This window comes from Balaenoptera physalus (assembly GCF_965194825.1).
Source record: "Balaenoptera physalus genome assembly, chromosome: 8".
Taxonomy (NCBI): domain Eukaryota; kingdom Metazoa; phylum Chordata; class Mammalia; order Artiodactyla; family Balaenopteridae; genus Balaenoptera; species Balaenoptera physalus.
The window spans coordinates 15215287-15233113 of record NC_138887.1 but is presented as its reverse complement, the minus strand read 5'-3'; the positions used below and the strand labels follow the sequence as shown (position 1 = coordinate 15233113).

Genomic DNA, 17827 nt, shown 5'->3' with positions numbered 1-17827 from the left:
CAGAACAAAATGTGTGCTATTTGATTCACAAAGCAGCCTCCTTAGTTTCCAGGCTACTGATCTGGGGATTTCTGGCAGGATTTTGAAACATCACAAAAACTAGTTAGTCATATACACTTAGTTTCAGTACAACATAACGGAAGCAAATTCAACAGAGGCATGAAAAATACAAAACGACATATGGATGGATCAATTTCAGACTTCTCAAGGACAAGGGACAACATCTTGCAAGATTTTACTACCTCAAAATCTTGCATACAATCTTCTTTTCTTAATTAAATTCCATGGGCGTTTACTTGTTAAATAAAACCTATGAGATAGAGAGCTAACTGCTGAACAATCACGCTTTCATAAATTCCTTAAGGAAGCTATTATTGGGTGAGATACAGTTCTCTGAACTGTGTTCCAGATCGCCAAGTAAGATATTTTTCACCAAGTTCAATGGCCTTTGAGAAGGCATCATTGGCCTGGCAGAGTCTGTTCTAGAGCTGATAATTCAAATGATATAAATCGGACTAGGGTGGGAAAGAGATTTACAAAGCAGAAAGCATGTATCAGAGTAACACTGAAACTTTCCAAACAGACTTTTGTATTACTTGGACTTCATGGTGAGACACGAAAAATCATGGACGAATAATATGTTCTCAGGAGATTTTTGATAGATGATTGAATCAAAAAGAAAACTTTCTTACAAATAATTCCTTATCGTTTTAAATCTTTAATTCCATCAGAAACCTACTGTTTACTAGCAATGCTTTTATTCTGCTATTTTCTGAACTTTATACGATTCATGATTTAGAAAAACAAAAATCTTATTACTATGAAAGGACGTGAAGAGCTGGTTTTCTTCCCTGTGTATTTGATCCATCCTCTCTGACATGCAGTATGATTCATGTTTCTGCAACCATTATCCCTACTCGCTGTCTTTCATCATACTTTCTGGATGGACAGTATTAAACATGGTGATACTATTACATAAACACATCATTTTATGGTATAATTCCCTTCTTGAACCAATTACTAATTTAAACCTTTTAAGAAGATAAGCTCCTACCTTTGAAGAAGATCTTCTTATCTGAAGAGATTGTTCTTCCTTTGACTTCTTTAAACCAAAAGTCTTGGCATTGCTCTGTGGGTTGAAGAGAGGGGAGAATGTTAAGACATTCGTCGTCAATCACAGCAGACTGTCCATACATTAACTCCAACTGACTCCCTGATGGGAAACTCAATTACAGGGGGAGCCCTGCAAGGAAAGACAAATTGTGAATAGATTTGCCAAAACACATCTCTGCTGGTTTCAATCAAAAGTGACAGCAGAGAAGTGACTAAAACTCTGGTGACCATCCCATTAATGGATCCCAATCAAAAGAGTCACGCCTGGTGCCTTTTTTCAGTTTATGGAAATAGAGGGTTTTTTGGTAATGCATGTGTATAGCGTGGCTAAAATACTTCCATATTGTGTGACTATTATTATTATTATTGAAGTATTTTATTTACTGGAGTAGGAAATCTTCTCTGTTTGAAAGGCCCCAAGTTTTCAATGAGGGTCACAAAGAAATGATAGGTGCAGCCTAGAGCAGAGAAGACCCACCTGGGCTGTGACAAAGGGCCAGCTATGGACAATCCAGAGCTTGACCATCTCCGAGTCTCCTCTCCTCAGCCTGAATGTTTCCTTTGCAAATATTCCAGCTGAGAATTAGCCAGCAAAGGACAGCACAGACCGGGAGGAAAACAATCACAGCTGAGTACATTAGGTCTCTCTTTTTTTTTTTTTTTTTTTAGACAACCAATTCAGGGACACCCATGTTTTTCTAAAAGAGGATTTGTGGCTTTTGGGACTCTGGGCTTTTGGAAACAGAAGTCATACTATCAACCTCTGAAAAACCTTTCAGAGAAGAGAAACAAGTGTCAATTCAGGAATTCCTGGCTGCACTCAAATATGAAGACAACTATGAATTGCAAAATGATTCTATTACTAAAATAAAAAGATGTGTCATCATCTCAGAGGCTTTAGTTTAGGCACGTGTTATAACATATCTTCTGTTTTCAGTTGCGAAAAGCTTTATCTTAATTACATGTAAAACCACTCCATCGATTTTCATTGGATCTGCTGCAATGATATTTTATCAGGACAAAATGTTCATGTTGCAGAGGTTAGTGATTCTCCCATGGAATTAAAACCAATTTTAGGGTAAATGAGGTTTTCTTTCCTTGTCATTTAGTTCCCACTTACAAAATCTCTACAGGTGTGTAGGAAAGAGTCTACAAGGATTTGCAGCTATGTCTACAATAAAAGCAATTCAACCAAATATATTGAACATTTCATATGTATCTGTCAATAGACTGGATAAATACAGATAAGAAAACAGGAATTAAATAAGACATGTTTCCTACATAAGGGATCTCAGACCATGCACTGATGGGAAAACCAGAAGTACCACCAACCACCATACAATGCAGTATTTATAGAGTATACTATGAAACTACAAAAGAACAATTGATTCTACAAGGCGGCATCAAGGAAGGCGTTCCACAGGACACAACGCTTGAGTTAAACTTTACAGGTGGGTAGAAAGGGCATTCTGAGTAGAGGGAAGGGCAGAAACAAAGGAACGGCAATGACCAAGTTGGTGGTATGTCCCCACTAGCAGAGCAATGGAGCTACAGGCACAGTGATGGTGGGAGGCCGGGGATATGGCCAAGAGGGGAGGCTACTGAGGTCATACGCTGCCAGAGTACAAAGGGCCTTGAGCACCAACCAACTGACAAGTCTGAACTTGAGCTTGAGAACAATGCAGGCCTACTGAGGGTATTAGGCAAGAGGAAAGAACAGTTGTCAGTAGTGTAACTGTCCAAGAGAATAGAGATTGGAAAGGGAGGCTGCTTTGGGGATGTTTCAGTCACCAACATACAAGATTCTTGGCTTCTAGGGGTAACCCCTGGCTCTTCCCAAAGCCCACCCCCAAGATGAACCAGGAAACACAGACAGAACACTGATGTAGGGATAAGAACATTGATTTGGCCATGACATGCAATGCTACTGCAAAAATAATAATCTTCTAATTTTATTAATGGAATGATTTTGTGACTTTTCATTATCCTAATATATGAGTACACCTTTAGAGGTGGAACTTGATCAGGTCAGCATGTGGATGGGGTCTCGTTTCTCTCCCCTCCACCTAGCCATCTCTCCATCTTTCTGCATCTCTCTCCCCCAGGGCAGCTCGGCTTGCTTCAGGCCCTGCCCGGGACCTGAGGCAGGTGGGGTAGTCCAGTGCCAGGCCTGACACTAAGGAAACCTGTCCTCCTGAATCCTTTCTTTCTGTTATGGGATGTGGGCCTTGATTAGTCTTCCTCTCCACATTGCAGTGTTAATGTCTGATACTGGTTTGGGCTTAAGGGAATCAGACCTGCTTAATGGAGGTGTTGCTTCCAGGTCATTACTCACCTAGGGGAAAGGAGCCTGTCGCCTCTTCTAGCCTACAGTAACAGAGCTCTGCACTGGGACTGAAGACCAAGGCCTCAACTTCTAATGCCTTTGTATTTCATCTTGCTTTGTCAATGTCCTCACTACAAGCATCTCCTCTGGGTACCACAGAGGTAGAGCAGAAGGTAAGCATTACTGGGTCCACTGGCCAAAATACACCACAGTCCTTTATCTCCAAATAATCTTGGTAAGACAGTTACGCTACTCAAAAGGTAGCCTGTTCCTACCTTCTTAAAGGCTCTGCTAAAACAAATTTCTGTGTATGGTAAAATCAACAGAAACTTAGAGAGTGCTTCAGTTTGCCAAACTAAGCCCTTTAAAGGCATCTTCACCCCACCTATTTGGTACCCTCAGTGTGTCTGAAACACCGACACCACATTGCTAGGGAGCTGTTGCTGAAAATCTATATCACAGCTGACTGGAGGCTACTGCTAAATATTGGGGAGCGAGTCCAGCAAAGACACAGGTCAATAAAATTAATTTTACTGTAATTTTTACCTGGAAGAGCTAAGAGAACTAACATGTAATAGGCTACACTATGTCCCAGACACGCAGGTGATGCACCAATTCTATAAGCATCATGATTGCTTTGACACAGAGGCAGAAACTGAAGCACAGAGAGGTGAAGTTAATGACCCTCGACACACAACTGGCAAGTCATACGTCTGGAACACCAGACCACTTCTGTCTGAATCCCAAACTCGTGCTTTTTCTACTTCCTCCTGCGGCTTCTGAGAGAGGACAGGATAAACTCGGATTGGGGACGCCACTGAGATGCAGTTGGAGGGGAGCAGGAAATTCTCAGAAAGAGCGGTCAGACTGAGAGGAAGACACTGAAGAGGCCAGAAATGAAAGGGTCAAGAGGGGGAAGGGGTGGCCCACGGTGTCAAAACCTACAGGAAGGAGCCAAATGGGGAGAACTCAGCAGCTGGTAGTGGGAAGTGCCCACAGCCCTGAGCTGGTACTACCCCCCCACCCCCGGGACTATGCTTTCCTGCTTTTTTTTTTTTTTTTTTTTTTTCCTGTGACACCTGCTGCACTAGCATTTCTATGCCCCTCTGGCAAGTATGCTTTTTACTAATAATGTCTCACAAAGGGGCAGGTATGAAAATACTACTGGGTATGGCATGGAAGATGTTTTGAACATGGATTTTAAAGAGGAGGCAAAGGAATGTGGTTCTTTTGATAAGTTTGAATCGTTTTCAGAATAGTTCAATTCAGGGCAAAACACCCTAAAAAGAACACTTATTACGTAATTTTGCATAGGTATGGTTTCCCATACGCATCGTGTGGGAAAATGCTTTCATCCTTGCTTATGTGTATTATTGAAAGGGCACTGCCTCATTTTTAACCTCCCTGTGATGATGTAAACCCTCAAGCCTTTGCAAAGACCACCAAAAGACTATGTACTGATTATTACCATGTCAGCAATTATGCCAACATTTCTAGGGAATGAATGTTTGTTTGCTACATTCATTACTCTTGCTTTGACAACTGTGTCAATGGGCTTTCATCACTCTGAAACATTTAGGTCGATGGCATAGGATAATACATCATTGCGAAGGGTTATTTTTCCAATAACAAAGTAACATTAATTTTTTTAAACCAAAGTACAACCAACTTATCCTATTAAATAAACCCAGTCCTAAGTCAAAAGGTCAAGGTGAGATCTGATGTAATTTAAAAGTCGCCTTCAGAAAAGATGAATAACATCTAGGTGAAAAACCTAACAAACCCAAAGGCCATGGTACACACAGTAAAACAATTACAATAAAAACAATTCAATGGTGCATTAGTATAATATTAAAAATTTTCTACAATTCAAGAAAGTGAATACTTGCCTTAGCCGCTCATAGAAAAATAACATAATAAACTTCCTAAGAGCGCCAAAATAAATCGAACTATTGATTGGCATTAATTTTCGGCAGGATTTGTTTGTTTGTTTATTTTCAAATGAGAATCCACAACATTCAATACAACCAAACATCTATTTTGCAAACCCTGTTAGGAAAAAGTATCAGCGAGCAAAAACACTCAAAATCTCATTTAGCTTATACTCTTTGGCACAATTGTGAGGACATTAAAAATGCTTACTCTTTAGTTGCTGTGACGTTGATTTCTAAAAACTGGCCTTAGTGATGATAATCTACCCTTCGGGGTAGACTACATCAAAATATCAAGCATCTGACTCCTCAAGCCAATTCTGTTTTCAACTGTGACAATTATTTCCTGTTTATACCCTTAAAAAATAAATATAGTTGATAAACACTTTTCTGAACACCAATTCTGAAAACCTTACACGTAACGATATATTTATACACCTGCACTGTTATGTATTTATGTCTCATGCAAAAGTGTTTTGTGTTTTTATCATAAGGAAATGATAGTAATTTACCAAGTTATTTTTAATCTTTGGTCTTAACAAAACTTCAGTAGTAAATCATGGACTAACTCCCAAACTCTTCTTTTTTTTTCTTAACTTCCTGCTTTTGACATGATCCTTGGACTGAATCTGGGGCTCATTCATACTTATTAACTGGAGAGAAAAGGATAAACAAACAACCCTATTAAAACTGGCATTTATCTTTGGTTTCTCTGGGGTATGCCTGTCATCCAGCAGCCTAATTCAGCTTGGCATGGCAAAAAGCCAAAATCATCTTGAAAGCCGGTTCTCCCCATTTCAGCAGCCTATGAAACAAAATACATTCCAAAAAGCAGAGAGTATGGTCTGAAATAAAGCAGGTTCTCCAGCTAGTACCTCAATGAGATGGCACCCAGAGGGGCCCACCTCTACCACAACCTGGCTGGCGAGGGTTCTGGGGACACGGAGTCCTGACTTCTAATCCCAAGTTTAGCATCAAGTTCAGCCTACTCTTGCAAGACCAATCAACTTGTTGGGACTTGGGACCAGCTCCATGACCTCTTAAATGTCAGGGTGGCGCAAGGCAGGGATCCATCCTGATAGGAAACTTGCAGGTGAACCAATGTGCATCCTGCTTTGCCATTCAGAGAAATGAAACCACTGGTCCCTTGATAAATCAAATTAAACAGATTGAAGATGGACCATCCCCAGAAGCTTTTGAGTGTTTCAAGTGACGTCATCTGCTACCTTGTAAACTGGTGCAAACGACCAACAGTGGGCAAATTACACTGATGCTGGATAAATGCCATCTTACCGTCTGTCAGTGCACTGGCCATCATACTGTCACATACATTACTGAAACATTTCATGGTACCTCGGACATGGCACATTTCATGGTTTTAGAGGAGGAATAACTAGAAGTGGAAACCTAGAGATCCAGTGGGAGTACTGCTAGCTGTTCACCAAAGAGCCATTGTCCCTTCTGTCATGTAGAGGGGCTGTGAGGGAGAAGCTACTGTCCGGGGTCTACATTTCCAGCTCCCCTTGTATCTGGGCAAGACCTTGAGATGTAAGAAAGCGAATATGTATCACTTCTTTGCCCAGATGTTTAGGAAGCAAGTGTGTCTTTCCCACACCTCTTATCTCTCCACTGTTGGCTGGATGTCAATGCTCAATGTGACTTTGGAAGTCACATGGCCTGGCCTCTGTCAGTGGAGGTTCCTGAAGGGTGACAGGTAGAGAGCCTTCCCTCCATGCAAATGGTCTGCATTACTAGCACTGGACCGTGATATGAGTTAGAAAGGAACTCTAATTCAGTGACGTTTCTACAGTTTAGGGGATTGTTCCAACAGCTAGCTCTGCTCTATCAGCGTCAGCATGTCATAAACACAATAGGAACTTTAAATTAAATCTATTCCTCGTTGGTCCTTTTTCTGTGTCTATCATCTAAGAGGAGTAGATTTAATTTTATAATATTAGTCCATGCAGAGCAGTAGAGCAAAAGTGATTAAAGGATATTAAATAAGTCCTCTTAAAGACAATTACAGTAACAGTGTTTTACTTTGTTTAGGGGAGAAAAAGCATAAAGGAGGTTGGTTAAACTGTCAATGAATATATGAAGGTCCTAAGAATTTTATATTGCAGATAGTGAGAAACTATTTCTCAACTTCCCTAAATATAAACCAAACAAATACGGAAGATTTACGTGATGGTATAAAAAATAACACTGTACCTAGACCACAGGAAAGACTGAAAATAGAGTTTTTCAAACTTATAGTTACCAGTGGGGAAAAGGGAGGGAGGGATAAACTGGGAGATTGGGATTGACATATACACACTAGTATATATAAAATAGATAAACAATAAGGACCTACTGTATAGCACAGGGAACTCTTCTCAATACTCTGTAATGACGTATATGGGAAAAGAATCTAAAAAGGAGTGGATATATGTATGTGTATAACTGATTCACTTTGCTGTACACCTGAAACTAACACAACATTTTAAATCAACTATACTCCAATAAAATTTCTTTTTTTAAAAGGCAGCAGCATAGTAAGTAGTGGGTTAAAACCTCAGCTTTTAAAATTTACCATCTCTTTGACTTGTTAAAAGCAAATTAAATTTTGGGGGGGAAGAAAAAAAGAAAATAGAATTTTTGAGAGAATCTGACTCTTAGTAGGCGAGGCTGGAAATCCACTTTTCTAACAGGCACCCCCAGGGGGTTTTGATGTATGTGGTCATGGGCCACACCACGAGCAACATGGTAAAGATGATTAGACAGTGAAATACGCTACTTTGTGAGGTTGTCACATTTCCTTCCTAGAAGAAAGTAGAACTGGGAAAGCTTCTCATCCACAGGGTGGAAAACAAACTCGGTCAACAAATATTACAGACCTCTGGGAACCCAGACAGGTAAGACATGACTCCAATCCTTAAGCAGCTCACGGTCTTAGGAGAGTGACTGTGAATGTATATCCGTGTGTGTGTGTGTGCGCGCGCGTGCACGTGCGCGTGCCCGTATGCAGAGTAGGTGGTGAGGAGGAGGAGGGAACCAAGATGATTCCAGGTTAAATTGGGCAAGATAAGCTCTCACCCCGTGGGTGGGCAGATGTCCCCCAGCGTGGCCCCTGGTACCCCGATCTCTCCCGGGCATCCTTGTCCTGGAACACAGTCTCCAGATAATGTTACCACCAACCAAGATACAGAATGAAACAGAGGCACCCAACCCTATTCAAGAAGCAAAAGCAGTTCACTTTTACATATGTTACATATCAAACTTCCATGTGAAAGTGATGGGAAGAAAAGATTCTAAGGCAAACAAAAAAAAAATTTATAAAACCACATGGCTGTATGGGGTGCTATTGTTTAACGGGTAGTTTCAGTCTGGGATGATGAAAAAGTTCTGGAGATGGATGATGGTGACGATCATACAACAATGTGAGTGGACTTATTACCCCCGAACTATACACTTAAAAATGGTAAATTTTGTTATATGTATTTTACCACAATTAAAAAAGCACGGCTATAAGAACTAGACACAGCATAGAGAACAAATGTATGGACACCAAGTGGGGGGAAGGAGGGGTAGGATGAATTGGGAGATTGGGATTGACACATATACACTACTGATACTATGTATAAAATAGATAACTAATGAGAACCTACTGTATAGCACAGGGCACGCTACTCAATGCGCTGTGGTGACCTAAATGGGAAGGAAATCCAAAAAAAGACGGGATATACATACACATATAGCTGATTCACTTTGCTGTACAGTATAAACTAACACAATATTGTAAAGCAACTATATGCCAATAAAAATTAAAACAAATAAACAAACATGGCTATAGATTTTCCTTCTAACTCCGTAAGTTAATGAATATAATAGGATAGTTGCCAGAAAAAAAATTCAAAGTACACCTTACACTCCCTCATCAATACATTCTGTGTCCTTGAAAAGTCAGGAAAACATTAATTTATTCAACAAATATTTAATAAGCAACCACTATGGCCCAGACACTGTTCTAGGTACTGAAGAGATAGTAGTGGGCACAATAAAATCCTGCCCTCATACAGCACTTATTTATTCATCTCCTCATACACTCAACAAATATTTATTAAATGTCTATCACTTGCCAAGTTCTACACTGGGCACCAGAGATATAATGGTGAAAACACAGTGAAAATATCCACAAACCAGACCCTTCCTTGCCCTCATGAAGCTTCTAGGAGACTGCAGGAGACAGATATTGATTCAATAATCACAGAAATGAGTATAAAATATCAACTTTGAAAAGTTGTCAAAGCAGAGATGCATGGAGCTCCTAGGGTGTGGTGATGGGAATTGGCTTCGTCAAGGAGGCTGGTCTTTCTGAAGGAAAGAATGACTGAGCTGAGTTGTGATGAATGGGGCTGGGAGGAAGTGTGGCCTGAGCAGAGCAGAGAGAAAGGGGAGTGGCCCCAGGGACGCTGGAGAAGCAGGCAGAGGTCCGGCCATGCGGAGCCCTGGAGATGTTTCAGTCTTTACCTAAAGGACCCTGGGAAGCCATGAATGTACTTTAATGAGGCTGGGGGTGGGAAACGAATGATTTCATCAGAAATAATATTTATTTTGCTGCTCTAACAATTTTAAAATGGCCAACTGAAAATGAGGACAGAAACAAGTGAATTCCTATACCGTTATAAAAATAGGTGAAATTCTGAAGCTTTCAGATGAAGGGTAGTATTTAACGTATCAAAGAATTATCATGATCAGATGAGAAATTAGGAACAGCACTCTTTTTTTAAAAAATTCTTTAGTGTTGATCAAAACACCGTCTCTCTATTATATAATCTACTAATGAAGTTGAATTTGATTAAAAGTGAGTCGCCTGAATTTGCAAGCCTGGTAAAGTAAGTTGCCTACACTTGATTAATACTCTTCCAAGTGGATACTTTGGGGGGAAGAAAGTGAAACCATTTGATCAAAGAAATGAAGTGCATTAAACTTCACAAAATGTGATGACTTGGGCATCTTTCATTAACATGTAAGGTGCAAATGGGACAGTTAACTAAACATTGCACCAATTTGATTAGTATTTAAGAACTTGAACAAAGAATCAAACGCACAGCATTTCTTCCTTTAAAATATGGTTATCAGTGCTAATATACACTGTTGAATGGGAAAAAAAATTCAGACTGGCATAATGCTGTGTGCTAAGAGCAGCTATATAAGGGAAAAGGAAAAAACTCTACCTTCTGTATACAGTCAGGTTTGCCATATGCTGCCTATTTTAATGTGCACAGATTTAAACATTCAATAAGTAGGCAACAGACATTTCTGCATTTCAAATTCTGGACAAAATAGGAGGTAAGGAAACATCAAACTCTTGATTGTGTAGTTGAGCTGGTGTGACCCCTGAACAACATAGTTCATCCCAGACTATCTCTCAAAGTTCAGAAAAGTTGTATAGACTTGACCCATCTAATTTGCACAATTCACCTCTTCACCAAATTGTCATGATACAATTCAGATCTGTCAATTCATTGTTCTTCTTAAATTACCTTAAGAATGCAATGTAGATAGCCAGAAGAACGCTCCCAAGGATGCTTTAGCCACATTTTATTACAAACTACCAAAGCCCCCGTGATTTTATAGGTGCTGGGAACTACCGCTTATTTGCAGAGGTCTCTACTACTATCACTTTTGGGGACATAGCCTTAAGTTTAATCTGACTTGATTTAAAACCTAGTAATTACATTCTATCAATTTACACTTTGGTCCTACAAATTTTAAAATAATTTTTAAACTGCATGTGCAAAATTCTTCTAATTTTTTTTAATAATATATATTATATATATATGTTATTGGCTAGGAAGACTCAATTTTTTAAAAAAATTTATTTATCCATTTATTTATTTATGGCTGCGTTGGGTCTTCATCTCTGTGCGAGGGCTTTCTCCAGCTGTGGCAAGTGGGGGCCACTCTTCATTGCGGTGCGTGGGCCTCTCACCATCGCGGCCTCTCTTGTTGCGGAGCACAGGCTCCAGACTCGCAGGCTCAGTAGTTGTGGCTCACGGGCCTAGTTGCTCCGCGGCATGTGGGATCTTCCCAGACCAGGGCTCGAACCCGTGTTCCCTTCATTGGCAGGCAGATTCCCAACCACTGCGCCACCAGGGAAGCCCAAATTCTTCTAATTTTAAAGCAAAGTTTTAAATGCCCAATTAAGTTGCCCAGTGGTATTATCAAAACTCTAGTTCATACTCTTAGCAGATGTTACAAACAATAAGTCAGATTGTAAAGAAAGGGATGAAAATGCAGTAAATCAGATTTAGGAACAGTATAGAAGAATGAATGCATTTCCCATAAAGGAAAGGGAGAAAAATCTTTTTAAAAAAATTAAAAGTATAATTTGTGCATCTATTGCTGTTGTTGGCACTAAACCTATCTCACCAGAAAGACGAAATGAGAAGAGGTTTGAAAAACTTTGAAACATTCGAATAAAGACTAGACATTTCTTTTTTCTTTCTTTTTGCTATCAGTTTTCAAAGTTGGCAAGTCCTTTTTGTTTCAAAATTCTCTTTAGTTGCTCTAGTTTTCTAGTCTCTTCTTGATACAGACATGAATTCACAAGCAGTCCCCTCACTTTTACTTTTCCCCACGACTTCCTGAGTAGTTGCCATGCTCATTGAACTGAATCTGAGGTCTTTTCATAATACTGCTCTGGAAGGAGAAAGGAATGAACCACAACAGAAACAAAACTAAATGGGTTCCAAATACAACTTTGTTGTCACTTCAGTGATGTTCCCATAATACTGACTGGCACCCAGGACCTCCAAATGAGGATTTTGTCTCCATTTCTTAGTTGTCTATGCAAGCACTAATTTTCAACCTTAGTTGTATTGATTTTTTGAGCCAAAGGGAACTTTATGAGCATAAAAAGGAAACAAAACAAAAAGCAAAGGAATCAAACAGGATTTCAGTTATGGCTTGGTAGAACCCCAAATCACACCTAAGCCTACCAATATAGATTTCTCCCTAGGAGTATCTGAGTCGAGTGGCCTAATCCTGGTCAATACCAAAATGGCTTTGGGAGTCTCAGACCTCTCAGGTGTCTAAATCAGCCTCCCAACTTGAGAGTTTGAAACCCTGGTCTTATAGAAATCTGAATACTATTAGTTCCAGGTCACTGACCAAAGTTAAGTCCAAATATGAAGTTGTCCATTTAAAAAGAGGTCATCTTTCATGCAACATGCCCTGTATTAAATGAACCATTATTTCTAAATAAAGCAATCAAATTATGAATTCAATAGCTTACCAGGTGACATTACGCAAATCACTTCCTCGCTGGGTACAAAACGGGGTTAATAATCCTGACCTATTGCCTAAGGTCTCTGGGGACAATTCATTTAGGAATTGTCTAAGCGCTGTATAAATGTTACTGGCGTTATGAAAGCTTGGTTTTATTGTCATTGGAACACCACCATCCTAAAAAGGAATTCAGAGGTTTGGTCAGAGGTGAACTAACAAAGCAAGGTCTATGCTAATACAAGTGCCCTCTGACCTTGGATCACTGAGCTTGAAAAATAACACAGATCAGAATGTAAATGAAGTTTGCATTTTCAGAGACACAGTTTTTGTTAATTTCTTTCCTATTCAAGTCCTTTGCTTTGAAAATCATTACTCTGGAAGCAAAACAACCATTCCATTTTCAATTCCACCCCCCCTTTTTGTTTTGTATTATTCTCATTGCTATCCCCATCATTAAAGCATGACACTGAAGGCATCCAAGTCCTTTCTTTCTGAATCAACTATCCGGCACACCCAGGAAACATGCCTGTCAGTAGACATGGGCTGTGCAGACATCAAATTTCTTTCCTTTTCAGGTTTTTTAAAAATTATGTGATTCCCAGACTTTCATCACTTTTAGAGAAAGTCAGTTCCCTTTCCCCAGTTAAATTTCCATGATTCATCTGTTTATCTGACAAATAGTTACTGAGTACCTAGTCTGTACCAGGCACCGTCCCAGGTGCTGGAGATAGCAATGAATCAACAAGGCAGAAATCCCCGCTCTCGCCGCGATAGTGAGAGGCCCGCGCACCGCGATGAGGAGTGGCCCCGGCTTGCCGCAACTGGAGAAAGCCCTCGCATAGAAATGAAGATCCAACACAGCCAAAAAAAAAAAAAAAAAAAATTAAAAATAAATAAATAAATAAAATCGTTGTCAGATAATTCAACATCTCTTAAAAAAAAAAAAAAGTAATCCCCGCTCTCATTTAACTTATATTCTAGTGGGTGAAGACAAGTAGAAAGCAAGATAAATAATTCAATAAACAGAATATGTTCAAATTAAAAAAAACAAAGTATAGTGAGAGGATGGGAGGGCAGAGATGGGGAGGAGTTGACATTTTAAATATGATGGTCGGGGAAAACTCCTTGAGAAGGTGTGATCTGAGTACAGATTTGAGGGAGGTGAGTGTGAGAGCTATTGGGGAAGGGTTTTGCAGGTAAGGCGAGAGTTCCAGGGACATGGAAGGGCCCTGACGTATGAGTCTGCGTGTTTGAGAACACCAAGAAGGTCAGGGGGGCTGAAGGGAGTGAGCCAGGGAGACAAAAGCAGAAGATGCAAACAGAGACGGAATGGGGTACCAGATGAGCTTGGGCTGGTACATCATTGCAAGGCCTCTGGCTTTCACTCTGAGTGAAGTGGAAAGCCCTTGAGAGGTCCTGAGAAGAGTAGTGACATGATCTGAGGTCCATTTTAAAGGCTAAAACAGGCTGCATTGAGAATAGGCTGCAGGGGAGCACAGGAGAGACAGGAAAAACCATGTAAAAGGCTACTGCAATAGCTCAGGGCAGATATTAGTGGCTTGATCCACTGCGGGTGGCACAGGCGTAGAGCTTCACAGCTTTCAGTCAGTAATCACATCCTTTTCTTCATCTAGCTGTGGTTTCTTATGTGAATTAGTTCACTCTCTGAGAAAGTATTTTTTCTTTAAAACATTCCCTTCCATACCCTTCCTGTCAATAATAATGCTTTCCCTCCCATCACAACATCTTAGATAGGGTCAAAACATGCCACATTTGGATGTAGTCAAATCAGCAAGTAAACTACAGTTAAAATAAACTGAGGCATGTTAAAATTGTTTGAGTTTATTATTTGAGAGAAAATCTATTAAAATCAGGCAACATCCAACCTAGCAGCTAGAAAGGGGCTCCAAGGAGCTGTGCAAAATGAAAGACCTTGATAGGCAGAAGGGAGCAGGAACAAGGAAGTTACACCAGGAAAAAAGCAGGTTAGTTATTGCACAGTTACTTTCCTTTAGGGAGTAGCAGGGTCTATCAGGCAGGCTACCTCGCTAGGGCTGACCAGGCAACTCCTCATTGGCTGGTTTAAGATTCCACTTCTGGGGCTTCCCTGGTGGCGCAGTGGTTGAGGGTCTGCCTGCCAATGCAGGGGACACGGGTTCGGGCCCTGGTCTGGGAAGATCCCACATGCTGCGGAGCAACTGGGCCCGTGAGCCACAACTACTGAGCCTGCGCGTCTGGAGCCTGTGCTCCGCAACAAGAGAGGTCACGATAGTGAGAGGCCCGCGCACCGCGATGAAGAGTGGCCCCCACTTGCCTCAACTAGAGAAAGCCCTCGCACAGAAACGAAGACCCAACACAGCCATAAATAAATAAATAAATAAAATTTTAAAACTTAAAAAAAAAAAAAAGATTCCACTTCTGTGCAAATCAAAACTACAATGAGATACCACCTTACACTGGTCAGAATGGCCATCATTAGAAAGTCTACAAATAACAAATGCTGGAGAGGATGTGGAGAAAAGGGAACACTTGTACACTGTTGGTGGGAATGTAAATTGGTGCAGCCACTATGGAAAACAATACGGAGGTTCCTTAAAAAACTAAAAATAGAGCTACCATATGATCCAGCAATCCCACTCCTGCGCATATATCCAGACAAAACTATAATTCAAAAAGATACATGCACCCCTACGTTCATAGCAGCACTGTTTACAATAGCCAAGACATGGAAGCAACCTAAGTGTCCATCAACAGACAAATGGATAAAGAAGATGTAGTAGATGTATATACAATGGAATACTACTCAGCCATAAAAAGGACTGAAATAATGCCATTTGCAGCAACATGGATGGACCTAGAGATTATCATACTAAGTGAGGTAATCAGACAGAGAAAGACAAATACCATGTGATATCACTTACACGTGGAATCTAACATATGACAAAAATGAACTTACCTATGAAACAGACTCACCTAGAGAACAGATTCTTGGTGGCCAAGGGGGAGGGAAGTGGGGGAGGGATGAATTGGGAGTTTGGGATTAGCAGATGCAAACTATTATATATAGACTGGATAAACAACAAATTCCTACTGTTTAACACAGGGAACTATATTCAATATCCTGTGATAAACCATAATGGAAAACAATTTTTAAAAGAACATATATATATATAATATGTATATATATGTATAACTGAATCACTTTGCTGTACAGCAGACATTAATACAACATTATAAATCAACTATACTTCAACAAAATAAATTTAAAAAATAACAACACGTGATACAAAAAAAGATTTCATTTCTAGGAGAGCTGAAACTGCAATTAAGTCTCAGTTTGGTGACGTTAGGCTTATTTAGCATAAGTGACTCCATTTTCAGCCTGCTGTCTTTTTTTTTTAATTTTATTTATTTTTTTATACAGCAGGTTCTTATTAGTTATCTATTTTTTAACATCTTTATTGGAGTATAACTGCTTTACAATGGTGTGTTAGTTTCTGCTTTATAACAAAGTGGTAATTCTATTTTTAGTTTTTTAAGGAACCTCCATACTGTTCTCCATAGTGGCTGTATCAATTTACATTCCTACCTACAGTGCAAAAGGGTTCCCTTTTCTCCACACCCTCTCCAGCATCTATTGTTTGTAGATTTTTTCATGATGGCCATTCTGACTGGTGTGCGGTGATACCTCTCTGTAGTTCTGATTTGCATTTCTCTAATAATTAGTGATGTTGAGCAGCTTTTCATATGCTTCTTGGCCATCTGTATATCTTCTTTGGAGAAATGTCTATTTAGGTCTTCTGCCCATTTTTGGATTGGGTTGTTTGTTTTTTAATATTGAGCTGCATGAGCTGTTTATATATTTTGGAAATTAGTCCTTTGTCTGTTGATTAGTTTGCAAATATTTTCTCCCATTCTGAGGGTTGTCTTTTCATCGTTTGTAGTTTCCTTTGCTTTGCAAAAGCTTTTAAGTTTCATTAGGTCCCATCTGTTTATTTTTGTTTTTATTTCCATTACTCTAGGAAGTGGATCAAAAAAGATCTTGCTGTGATTTATGTCAGAGTGTCCTTCCTATGTTTTCCTCTAAGAGTTTTATGGTGTCTGGTCTTACATTTAGGTCTCTAATACATTTTGAGTTTATTTTTGTGTATGGTGTTAGGGAGTGTTCTAATTCCATTCTTTTACATGTAGCTGTCCAGTTTCCCCAGCCCTGCTTATTGAAGAGACTGTCTTCTCTCCATTGTATATCCTTGCCTCCTTTATCAAAGATAAGGTGACCACAGGTGCATGGGTTTATCTCTGGGCTTTCTATCCTGTTCCATTGATCTATGTTTCTGTTTTTGTGCCAGTACCATATTGTCTTGATTACTGTAGCTTTGTAGTATAGTCTGAAGTTAGGGAGCCTGATTCCTCCAGCTCTGTTTTTCTTTCTCAAATTGCTTTGCCTATTCAGGGTCTTTTGTGTTTCTATACAAATTGTGAAATTTTTTGTTCTAGTTCTGTGAAAAATGCCATTGGTAGCTGGATACGGATTGCATTGAATCTGTAGATTGCTTTGGGTAGTATAGTCATTTTCACAATATTGATTCTTCCAATCCAAGAACATGGTATGTCTCTCCATCTGTTTGTGTCATCTTTCATTTCTTTCATTAGTGTCTTATAGTTTTCTGAGTATAGGTCTTTTACCTCCTTAGGTAGGTTTATTCCTAGGTATTTTATTCTTTTTGTTGCAATGGTGAAAGGGATTGTTTCCTTAATTTCTCTTTCTTTTTTTTTCACGTTAATTTCTCTTTCTGATCTTTCGTTGTTAGTGTATAGGAATGCAAGAGATTTCTGTGCATTAATTTTGTATCCTGCAATATTACCAAATTCATTGATTAGCTCTAGTAGTTTTCTGATGGCATCTTTAGGATTCTCTATGTATAGTATCATGTCATCTGCAAACAGTGGCAGCTTTACTTCTTCTTTTCCAATTTGTATTCCTTTTATTTCTCTTTCTTCTATGATTGCCGTGGCTAGGACTTCCAAAACTATGTTGAATAATAGTGGCGAGAGTGGACATCCTTGTCTTGTTCCTGATCTTACAGGAAATGCTTTCAGTTTTTCACCATTGAGAATGATGTTTGCTGTAGGTTTGTCATATATGGCCTTTATTATGTTGAAGTAGGTTCCCTCTATGCCCACT

At 39.6% G+C, this 17827-nt stretch overlaps 1 protein-coding gene across 18 annotated transcripts in view; it reads right to left on the bottom strand.

The window, feature by feature from the left end:
- Positions 1–17827, bottom strand: part of NRCAM (neuronal cell adhesion molecule) — a 317729-nt gene that overhangs the window by 158745 nt on the left and 141157 nt on the right. For all 18 annotated transcript variants that reach the window (XM_082473415.1, XM_082473431.1, XM_082473427.1 and 15 more), the window contains exon 3: positions 1055–1129. The gene's annotated coding sequence lies outside the window, so the exon portion shown is untranslated. The remainder of the gene's footprint in view (positions 1–1054; positions 1130–17827) is intronic.